This window comes from Leptopilina boulardi, unplaced genomic scaffold (genome assembly GCF_019393585.1).
Source record: "Leptopilina boulardi isolate dan_hultmark-lab unplaced genomic scaffold, ZJU_Lbou_2.1 LbouV2_216, whole genome shotgun sequence".
In the NCBI taxonomy this organism is placed as follows: Eukaryota; Metazoa; Arthropoda; class Insecta; order Hymenoptera; family Figitidae; genus Leptopilina; species Leptopilina boulardi.
This window is the reverse complement of record NW_026137770.1, coordinates 786,050-797,147: the sequence shown is the minus strand read 5'-3', so window position 1 is coordinate 797,147 and position 11,098 is coordinate 786,050. Positions and strand designations below refer to the sequence as shown.

At 26.6% G+C, this 11,098-nt stretch overlaps 3 long non-coding RNA genes across 3 annotated transcripts in view; 2 read left to right on the top strand and 1 right to left on the bottom strand.

Annotated features, from left to right (window-relative positions):
* Positions 1 to 3,768: 3,768 nt before the first annotated feature.
* LOC127279555 (uncharacterized) lies at positions 3,769 to 4,687 on the bottom strand. Its single transcript, XR_007842649.1, has 3 exons — positions 4,441 to 4,687; positions 4,181 to 4,345; positions 3,769 to 4,031 (listed from the first exon to the last, which is right to left on the bottom strand). It is a non-coding gene; the product is annotated as an uncharacterized LOC127279555 (long non-coding RNA).
* A 249-nt stretch (positions 4,688 to 4,936) lies between these two features.
* LOC127279554 (uncharacterized) overlaps positions 4,937 to 11,098 on the top strand; it is a 107,398-nt gene continuing 101,236 nt past the window's right edge. The window contains exon 1 of the long non-coding RNA XR_007842648.1: positions 4,937 to 5,043. This is a non-coding gene — a long non-coding RNA (uncharacterized LOC127279554). The remainder of the gene's footprint in view (positions 5,044 to 11,098) is intronic.
* The window catches only part of LOC127279556 (uncharacterized), a 50,384-nt gene continuing 49,228 nt past the window's right edge, over positions 9,943 to 11,098 (top strand). The window contains exon 1 of the long non-coding RNA XR_007842650.1: positions 9,943 to 10,063. This is a non-coding gene — a long non-coding RNA (uncharacterized LOC127279556). The remainder of the gene's footprint in view (positions 10,064 to 11,098) is intronic.

Here is an 11,098-nt window from a genome sequence, read left to right as displayed (position 1 = left end):
CCATGGAAACTTTTTTTTCACAAATGAATATTCATGGATAAAGTGCTATTGAATTCCATAAATTCACACCGATTAACGTTAACGAACATAATAACTGCATTGGAATGTTCAACTTGTGAATATACTGAAGAAGAATTTTTATATTCATTCTTATATTTTATATATTGAATAATATATTTGACATTTATTAAAAATTCACGACGAAATATTTCAGTGTCATAAAATACATAATAAAAATTGTTAAAAAATTTTAACTAAAAAAATAAACTACCAAATTAAAAATAAAATCAAAATATTAAATATTTATAACAATAATATTTAAGTAATTAGAAATTGTTTATTCTATAATTCGAAAGAGAAATAATTCTTGAATGGGTAAAAAAAAGATCAAAAGATTTGAAAAATAATATAGAAATGTTGAACCTTTGTTGTTGAATGTAAATAATTTATTAGAGTCATCACACTTTATTTTACAATGAAAAGTCCAATGACGAGTTAAATTTATCGACATTGAGTGACGTTCAAACAAAATGTGGCGAAATTCTTGATACAGATCGTCAATAGTTTATATAAGCTATATTGGGAAATTAATTACAAAGGGGAGAAACATACATGGTTTATATATATACCTATATGTTGATTCAGTTGTTGGTTACAAATTAAATCAATCAACAAATTAGAAATTTATACTACTGCATTATAATATCATATGTATAAATTATTACATGAATTAATTAATTAGTTGATGATGTTTACTATTTAACATTGAATATTTAATATATTATTCATTAAAGACCTCAATTGAGTCAATTTTAAAATATACTTTGGAATATTTATTTTCTTTTTTTTTACAATGAAATCCATTTTGACGGCAAAAATATATATTATTTCTTTCATCATTTGCGACGCATCAAGTGTGAATCCAATGGAAATGTAAAAAAAAGAGGAGAAAAAAAATAACGTCTGGATTTTCTTTTCTATATATTGCCACCATTAGCGGTATCTGACGTTCCATTTCCCGAAATTACTTTCGCTTGACTGACAATCTTTCCTTAATGTTAGTTTTCTTTATAATACTTTTCACCTGATATCCTTATTCGTTTTGGCGTGTGCTTCCAACTGCAGAAATTTAAAAACTATTGTATTTTGTCGCAAAAGAACAAAATTAATATAAAAGTCCTAAAATTTGAGAATTTATCAAAATTCTTAATTTTTCTTTTTATAAATTGAAAAAAGCAATTTTAAAGTTCTCATAATAAAAGTTATAAATTTTAATTACTACAAATATATTTTAATTTTATTTTACTATTTTTGATTATTTATTATTTTTTTGTTCTCTATTATGTTTTAAAATAAGACACTCTTTACTTTATTCTACAAATTATATAGTGTTGAAATTTAAATTATTCTTGAGTTTTTAAATTATTCTTAAAAGAGAGTAGTTTAAATCAGTCATAAAGATTTTCTTTTTGACGGTGTCCTACTTTCAATGAAGTCCCTATATACCTATGTATGGGGAAAAAAAACAAAAGCCTACCCTATTTTTTTATGACACACTGATACTAAAAGTGATTCTTTATCGAATCTCTCGCACACTCACGTTCCTAACGACTCTTCTCTAAATACACCTCTGAGCAATTAAGAGCTGTTTTTTTGTTCGTTGAGGAAATGTATTCACACCAGTTATGTTGGGGTTGAGATGTAGATTAAGAGATATAAATTTCTGATGAAACGACAAAACTTTGCATTAACGAAATAAATTCAAAATCATTGACAAAAGTGACGATTGAAATAACAATAATTACAGTTTTCTATAAATAAAAAAAAATGTTTTTCTATATACAATTTGAAAATTAAATGAATAGAGAAAGATTACGATCGCATACATACGCTGTTGAACCAGTAAATATTTAGTCCGACATGATGAATAAATTATAAAATAAGAAATTTATTCTGACTTTATTATTTTGTAATTTTATAAGTAAAACAAATCAGTTATACTCGGATATGAAGTGTCACAACGTCGTAATGTTTGATAAACTTTGCAGCTGCATTTTTGTAACAAAGCTATTTTTTTCTTGACTTTGTTTTGTATAAAATCAATACTACAATCACAACAGTAGGCTGACTTTCTAACAAGTTCTGTATTACCAAAAGTATATTAAATGAGGCGGAAGAACATTTATGATCTCATAGATTATCCCTTATTTTCTTTCACGCCATTGTAATAGGTCACTTATGCTCACCCTAAGATTGTATCGAATTTAGATAATAAAAACCATAAGGTCGGTTTTTGTATGATTGGACTGTATTGTTCCACTTATACCAAACATAAATTTTTCTCCGAATTCAAAAAATAAAACTGTGAGATCGGTTTTTTGTACATTGTTCTACTAAGAGAGCCTACCTATAATTCTTTTTTATTACCGCAATTCTTGGCAATCTAAAAGAGAAGTCACTCTAATCCACAACGATTAGATGGTCACTGTTTAATTAAGAGAGTGGATAATGAAACCCACTTTTAAGAATTTGTCTTCCCTCTTTGTGAAAATCCTATATAAAAAGTCCACTATGCCAGTAGAGTTCAGTTCAGATTTTGGTACCAGCACGTCAACTTCATATACGAAATCTTGTAGAAGTACTGTTACTTTGCCCAATTTGCAAGTTGAACTTAGAAGAATCACTGTATCAAGTATACAAAGTGTCTACGTCAAGAAGAACTAATCCAAGTATTTTTGGCTTTGACTTTCCCATAATATTTGGAAATCATCTCTTCTTCATATTCTGGAAGAATTTCATTATTTGGGTTTTCATCACGGTCAACTAAACTCTGGATCTGTTGTCATCACCAAGGCCCGTCAACCTTCTTGTGAGCTCACAAGCGACATCTGGTACCAGTCATTCCTGCCCATATTTAAAGACACAGCAATGGTCCTTTTTCATTAATCTTACTTCTAAATTTTTAAAGTAAGTAGTAATACTTTTTATCTAAATCTTTCCTAACTCCTTATGAAAATTTGTAGTAACCTTTACATTCCTTGTTGCAGTGGAATGCTGATTTCCTTTATTTTAAAGACTGGTTGCTTCAGGATACTCTCTCTCTCACTCTCAAAGATCAATTTTATAACTCTAAATATTTGTCTAAATAAACTTGTAACCTTGTCATTAAAAATCAATATTTTCTTTCTTACCTGTACCTTTAGTTCAGAGCCTTCTGCTCTGTAAATGAAACAGGAAAAATTCACTGAATCACCGAGCGGACAAAAATAAACATAAAATATTATTTTTTTAGTTATTTTCTCTATTTGAGACGTAACAGAAGGTCAAATGATAAAAACAGTAGTAAAATTAGATATTTAGTCAGTACATTTAAATTATTGTAAATCTATTTTAGTCGGACTTAATGTTCTGTAATGAAGAAAACAATAGTACAAGAAATTGTTTAGTAAAACTTCTTTAATTTTAGTAATTTTATTAGTAGTAGCACATTTAGGTAACGCTTGAATGTTATTTTAAAATATATAATTTTTAATTTCAAATATTAATAAAATTTAAGTATAAAAATTTAATCTTCAGTATGAGAAAAATGTTTTTTAATGAGAAGTGTGCAAAATGATCTTTTTTAAAAAAAAAACGTTTACCGACTACAAAAATATATAATTTGTATAAAAAATTTATTTTTTGTTTAATAAATATTCCTGATGAAAGAAAGAATTATTTTTCAATAGCGAACAAATATGTAGTATAAAGTATATTATATTTCTAAAGTTATTTTTCCAACTCATATGTCTAAATTGTTGATTTTCAAAGAATAGACAGAGAATTTAGTTGATTTTTCCAATACACAATATATTTTTTTTCCTTGCGAGAGGCAATTTTCTGCTATAGAATATGTCTCTTGACTTATATAAAATTTTCCGGTCAGAAAGAAATTTAGTTTGGAAAATCCAACGGCTTTCATATTTTCTGCTTTGAATACGGCTTAGTTAACGAAGAACTTTATGGAATATAAAATATCATCTCACCAAGGCCTATATAAGAAATAATACTTCATTATTCTCATGTATTTTTTACATTAAATATTTTCCTTCAAAATTACAATCTATTAAATATGTATAAATATTTACATTATATATAATTATAAATCAATATTAAATTCAACAAACAAAAAATTATTTACTTCTGAGATAAATATATGTATATTTTTAGCATTAAATTTTAATTTGAATAAAAAATTTTTCTCCATGTAATATATATTGTGACGAGGCATTTTATACTCGACACAATATTTGTTTAATTTTGTATGTTTTGTATGATGATTTCCAGAATAGGAATCATTTAAACCCTGAAAACAATAAAAATAATTAATTATCTTAAAATATAATAATTAACTAAAATCATCATATTAATTAATAATTTAATAAGTGGAAAATTGAAAACCTGCTAACTCGTCAGATCGTACACTGAATCAAAATAAAATATAAATTTCTTATATTGATTGTTCCAAAACTTCTCTTTTTAAAACAATCATCTGGTCGGAATTAATCCTCAAATTTGGCACAAAAATTGAACCGACGTTTTCATACATGAGGAAAATGATTGAAGACAACGAGGGAAGTGCTTCCTGGTGTATATATTCGGATGAGATTCCCGAATATTCAAAAGCACCAGGAAGACGAAGACTCACTTGTTTACTCAGCTGTCAAAAGAATGGGGGCGGCCATTTTGAATTGAGGACACCACTACGCTCTCTGGTAGAGTCGTGATCTACCTTACCAACGGTATCGATAAAAATTATCGACTCGTGATATATTGATTATCGACAAATAGAAAGTCAATTAATTACTTTCGCTGGGACTCACCAGCAAAAAGAAAGCGTGTAAAAGTGACGCCGACAAGGGTGAAATGTCGGCCATTTAAATATTCTCATTCTGGAAGTGTATGAGGTATAACCTCGTGTTACAAAAAAATTGAAAAAGTCAGTAATAAATTTAAATAAAATGCCTGGTCGAGGTGCAGTCTGGGTCAGGCAACGTTTAGACGGTGAGTCTCTATTGTAATTAAATTATCTTTCAGCCAGATCGGCATTTAATTGATAAATTTGAAGTTTAATTAGAAATTTTGATGTTTGTTTAAAATTGATCGCGAGTGAATATCAAATGTAAAAGTAAATATAGCAATAACGTGCTGAGCCAGCAGGCGTAAACTTTAAAAATTAATCATTATTAGAATGGTTTAGTTATTTTCGATAAAAATAACTTGGCGTCTTTAATAAATAATAAAATAGAGAAATCAAATAACGTTATGCGATTAAAGTGAAAAATAGTAATTACCATTAGAATAAAATTAATAGAAAAATTGTATATAAAAATAAAGCAAACGTTATAGTATATAAAAATTTGTTTTGCAGATTTCGATTAAAAAATTCCATGTAAAATCTGTGGACTTATTGGTAGAACTATTTGAAATTCATGGCACAATGTCATAAAAATCGTTTCACTTTGTTGTAAAATATTCTTTATTTACATTATGTAGAAGTATTAAAATTATGACTATACTTTGTGAACATAAACGAATAAGCATATTCTTGCAAGAAGAATATAAAGTAGCTCATAAAGAGTTAAGAAGTAACAAGACTTTTTTTTTACTTCAAGAGTATAAAGTATTGAAGTTTCATATATATATTCCTATATACAAACTATTGGAGTCAAGACGTTTTCTTAGAAGGATTATTTTTTATATTTTATTTTTCTATCCAAATTAAGGAATAATTTAACTTTGTCAAGTGTTGTGGTTTTATTTTATAGCCTGACGTCGTTCCATTCTGTAAAGTTTACGCGTTAAAAAGTTTTAAAACTCTAAAAAAGTAATACTTTATACGGTTGTGATCATCTTCTCTTAATTTATCGCAGATGGCAGCGTTTATATAAACAAAAAATAATAAATAAATAATGACAACAAAAGTAGATACGCTTATGAATATATTTTCTAAATCTTCCTTTTTCTCGCGATAAAATTATCATTTGTTTGTAATATTATATATATACAATTCTGAGAAAAACAAATTAAACATAATTACTGGCTGTTCTCTCGAAGGAATTATTTTCTCCTGAATATAAGATAAGAATTATATTCTCTCTGTATTTTCTAATGGCTGTTGCTAATTAGAATGCGATTTTATCGAGAATGCGTCATTTCCTTATCATTTAAACGAAACCTTTAAAAATACATTGAAATGAAAAAAATAAATTATAATAATCTAATGAATATTATTGAGAATTCATTTATTATTGTTAATATTACTAAATTGTTCTAGATTTTATTTTTTCTTAAATATCTATTTCATCATTGAAATTCTAATTTACGCACTATTATCATTAATTAACGTTTTTAATTCCAAAATTTATTCAATTGATTTTATTATTTAGGAAAAAAACGATTTCTGAAAGCAATAGCGTGGTCTTTTATTAAATCTAAAAATTTATGAGCCATACACGACGGTTACAAAAATAGAGAGTAAATAAGAAAATAGGGAACAACGCACCAGAAAGTTTTCGAGATCGTACATTATCCACTCGGTTGAATGTCTAGACGAGAGTCGCATTGCACACTAAACTTGCGCTTTCCGACTCTCTGCCAAAAACACATTCAGATTTTCGATTTTGTAATCTGAACTTTAGTTTCGTTGGAATGAGTTGGACAAATTATTATTATTATTATTATTATTATCATTATACCAACGTATGAATGAAATGTAAAATGCTCAAAAATAAGTTTCTGCTGAATAGAAAAGATAATTTAATTAACATTTTGTAAATAAACAATTTAAAACACTGATTAAAATAAATATTATTTTTAAATTCTTATTTTTTATATTTTTTAAACAAACCATTAATTATATTAAACAAAAACACAAAATGTTTATTAATTATTATTTAACATCAAATTTTAACTCAAAATAATTTTTTTTTTGAAAATTGTACAACTGGATCCTTTGAATTTGGGTGAAATCAAATCATTATTTTAAAACTATATTTTTGGAGCTGGCCGCACCAATAACTTTTACAATTTTCAACTGATTAAGTTCAAATTTTCACACATCTTTAATAATATATTATTTAATGAAAAGAATAGTATTTTTTTAATTGCATAGTTAATTTGTTATTAACAATTTACTGACCAATTTTCATAGCTAATTTTTAGAAGTACGCCATTCGGACAAAAATCAATATATCCAAAAAATCCTACGCTTTTCTTTAGCTACTGTAATAAGAAATAAGAAACAATTTTGATAATTATAATTAAAAATTTATAAGAACGGTTGGTGCTGCCGTGGACCCAACCCGCCATGAACAAGATTACGGAAATCGGCTACAGTGCTGCAAAACACCATGAAATTTAATAATAATAATTTTTTTTACACTTCGATAAATGTACAATAAAGTCTACAGATCATAATTTTGATTGGCTTCATAGTTTCTTTAAAAGAAATTTACAAAAACACCTATTTTTTCGGCCTCTAGAGTGTCATAATCCCTTAAACGAACAAAAAAGTCAGCAAAATTATTGTTGTACAAAAGAACTTTAAATTTTTTCATGAATTTTGTTTAAACAATCAAAAATTAATAAAAGAAAACGTAAAACAGACAATAAAACTGTTACATCGTAAAATCAGTAGTATAATGAGTGTACGGTCAGACATAGCACTGCTATCTCTCAATTCATTAGAGAATAAACATTAAAAAAATTTAATTTACATTTAAAAACAAAATTTGATAAAAAAAACTTTTTCTTTTTATAAATAATGATTAAAATATTAGTTTTATTAATTTTAATTTACTGCTTTGCATGAATAATTATTTTCCTCTGAATATATATTTATATATATGTATATATACATCTTTCATCGGGAAATTTGATTCTTTCTACGTTGCTGTTTCTACGGTGAATTACACAGTGTTTAGATAGGAAAGCGAGAAACATGCAATTTTGTAGTGAAAAGCTTGCTCGCTTACATTTACAAACGGAATAAAATGTATTTTCCTGTGATGCTCCTGGCAAAATAGTATTAGACATCTAAAGCGTAGCTGATTGCAAGGAGATAAATTCAATTTTCACACGTTGCAAGTAAAGAATATCTGACATGGTTTGGACTTTGCAATGGTCTCGATCGATGCAAACAAACCTTGTTACTCCCTCTGATTACCCTCTTCTGACTCTGCATTTGAATTATTCAACAGGAAAATATTCTATTACGCGTTGAAAAAAAATTGATATAGAATAAAAAAATTTTTAAAAAGATTATGCATCCGTTCTAATTTTTAGTTAAAAATACTTCTCATTTTCGAGATGTAAAATAAATTATATTGGTAGAAAGAGAGAATGATCTGATATTTGTATTAATTATTAAACTTGATTAATTTATAAACTTATGATATATGTATAGAACTTTTCCAATATCTTTTTTTAATTCAATGAAAGTGTAAAGTTTTTAAAAGTTGCATTTATTGAATTTTAGTTTGTATTTTATTAAATTTTATTTCTTATAAACTATTTTTTTCCACTTAAATTTTTTTTTCTTTCAATTGCATTTTCACTACTGATAACTGACGTACAAAGATTGAAGAAGTTTCGTTTTTAACTTTTATATTATTGTAAAAAAAATTGAGTCCATTTAAAAACGAATATCATTTTATTCAAATTAAATACACGTTTATATGTAAATTTCTTATAGATATATGGTTGGTAAAATAAAAAGAGAGAAACGTCTTTTTAGTTTCTTTACATTGCATGCATCCCAATTAAAGAAGCGCAGAATATATGCATATTGAAATTCATGAGTGGGGAATTCAAAGCATACGGGTTACATTAATAAAACTTTTATTGCTCGAAGCACTATAAAAAATTTAACGGTCGGTTGCAAAGATTGAAAAAAAATTCAATGTTTGCATTACATGACGGCCAATGATTTGTTCTCTTTTCAATCTCAAAAAGATTTTGCTATAATAAATTGTATTCTCATACATTTTAACCATCTATTGCATTTAGATTGACTTTCAATAAATATAAAAAAAAATTCTCCATACTTATGCACTTATTACATTTTTTTAAAAAACATTAATTTAAAGACCATTTTAATATAAATTTAAAAAATGTTTTAATAATACTTTCAATTATTCTTTTAAGTGCAACTATATAGTTAATACTTATTAGAAAAAAGTTAAAATTCTTTTTAAAAAAATAAAAGCAAACATTCATTATGTAATGTAACGCGGCATTTTGCAGCGTACAAATGATTTAAAAAGTAATAAATTATTTTGTGAATAAACGATACCAGGGTGGGAATCCAGTCATAATGGCTGTAAAATATTATAAATTATAAGAATGGTTTTCTTATAATACTCACTTCGTTTTCTTTTAATAATAAAATTCAGGTATTAACAAACCAAGTTGCCAAAGTCGTCAGATTAATAGTAGAACTATAATAAATAAAATTCGATTTTGAATTGTCCTTTTGTTCTGTTATGAAAACTCTCGCGAGGCATTGAGGGTTCTCGCCGGGTCCCAAAGATGTTGAGGATATCACTATCTATCATTGAAATTAGAAGTCATCATGAGAAAAGTTTCTAGGTGCATATATATTTGGATGAGAGTCACGAATATTCAACAACACCAGAAAGACGAAATTGCTGTTTTGTTGACGATCTGTCAAATTATTATTGGCAGTCAATTTCTTAAAAATTTCTCGCATCAATCAATTTAACATCGGATAGTGCAGGAATCTGTGTTACCGAAGACTGCATATCGATTATCTATCGCGGTTATTATATTATTGAATATTAATTGATCTCAATGACACCGAGAAGAGAGGCCGCTGTTTAGCGACGCTTTTAAGTTTGACTCGTCAGCTATTTTACTCTCATTCTCATTCTGGTGTCCGTAGTGTAAAGTTGGTTTTGTGCCTTTATGTGAAATTAAATTTAAAATGTGATAAATTTATAATTTTTCGGGACGAAGTGTCATCGACGTCGTCAAATGGGCGGTGAGTCTCCAGTTATATATTGTGAGTCCTTTTCCTATTAAATCGATCTCATTATTTTTTTAAAATAATATTAATTATTATTAAGATCAAATTGAATCTTGTTAGTCGGCCTTCTGTAGTCGGATTACGAATAGCGCTAGTCGCTATGTATTGCTTTTCGCTATTGAGAGTTAAAAGCTTACTTATTTTTAGTGAAATTTTTTATAAATGATATCTAAAATAAAACAGCGTTAACAGTTTCTTCAAAACTTAAACTGCAAGATCGTAATTCCAAAGAGAATATAAACATAACCCCACTGGATAAGACCTTTGACATAGAATTCATGTCAATTTCCTAAAAGATTTTATCTACGTAGCAAATATATACGATACGAAGCTGGAGTGGGATTACGAATAGCAACCGCGCTACGAAGTTTTCGCTACGTAGCGATTCAAAGCTATATTCACTTTTTAAAATTTTCTAGCTATCGGGTGTTTCAAAAAAATGGTATCATTTTGGCAGATTTAGGTTGGTACAATTGTTTTTCTGGTAAATTTCGAAGCTAAAATTTATATTATGTGTACTTTTTAAAACGGAAAGTTATAAATTAAAAATTATGGATTCTGGTTATATTTACTCGAATAATAAAAATTATTAATCAAATAATTGTTTACAATTGCGAAAACCAAAAAATAATTAGGAAGATATTACTGAAAAAAACTTTAGATTACTTATTTTTGTAAATAGTTTACACATTGCTCTAAAAATTAAATGTATATGTATAATATAAAATGTATGCACTTTTATCAACTAACAATAATAAGGTGTCCACTAAAATTTGTGAATTAAATTCACGTTTTTAAAAAATTTCTAGATTGTTTAAAACAAATATATTACAAAAAAGCGTAATTTACAATTAATTTTAAAAAAATTGTTTTCTTTCATGTTGGTTTAATTTCCGAAAAATATAATGTATATCTTACATTTTATTAATGCAAAAATTGTTCTGAAGAAAAAAAATTTGACTTATAATATTAAAATAATTTTTATAAGAGTGTATATTAGAATATGTGTCA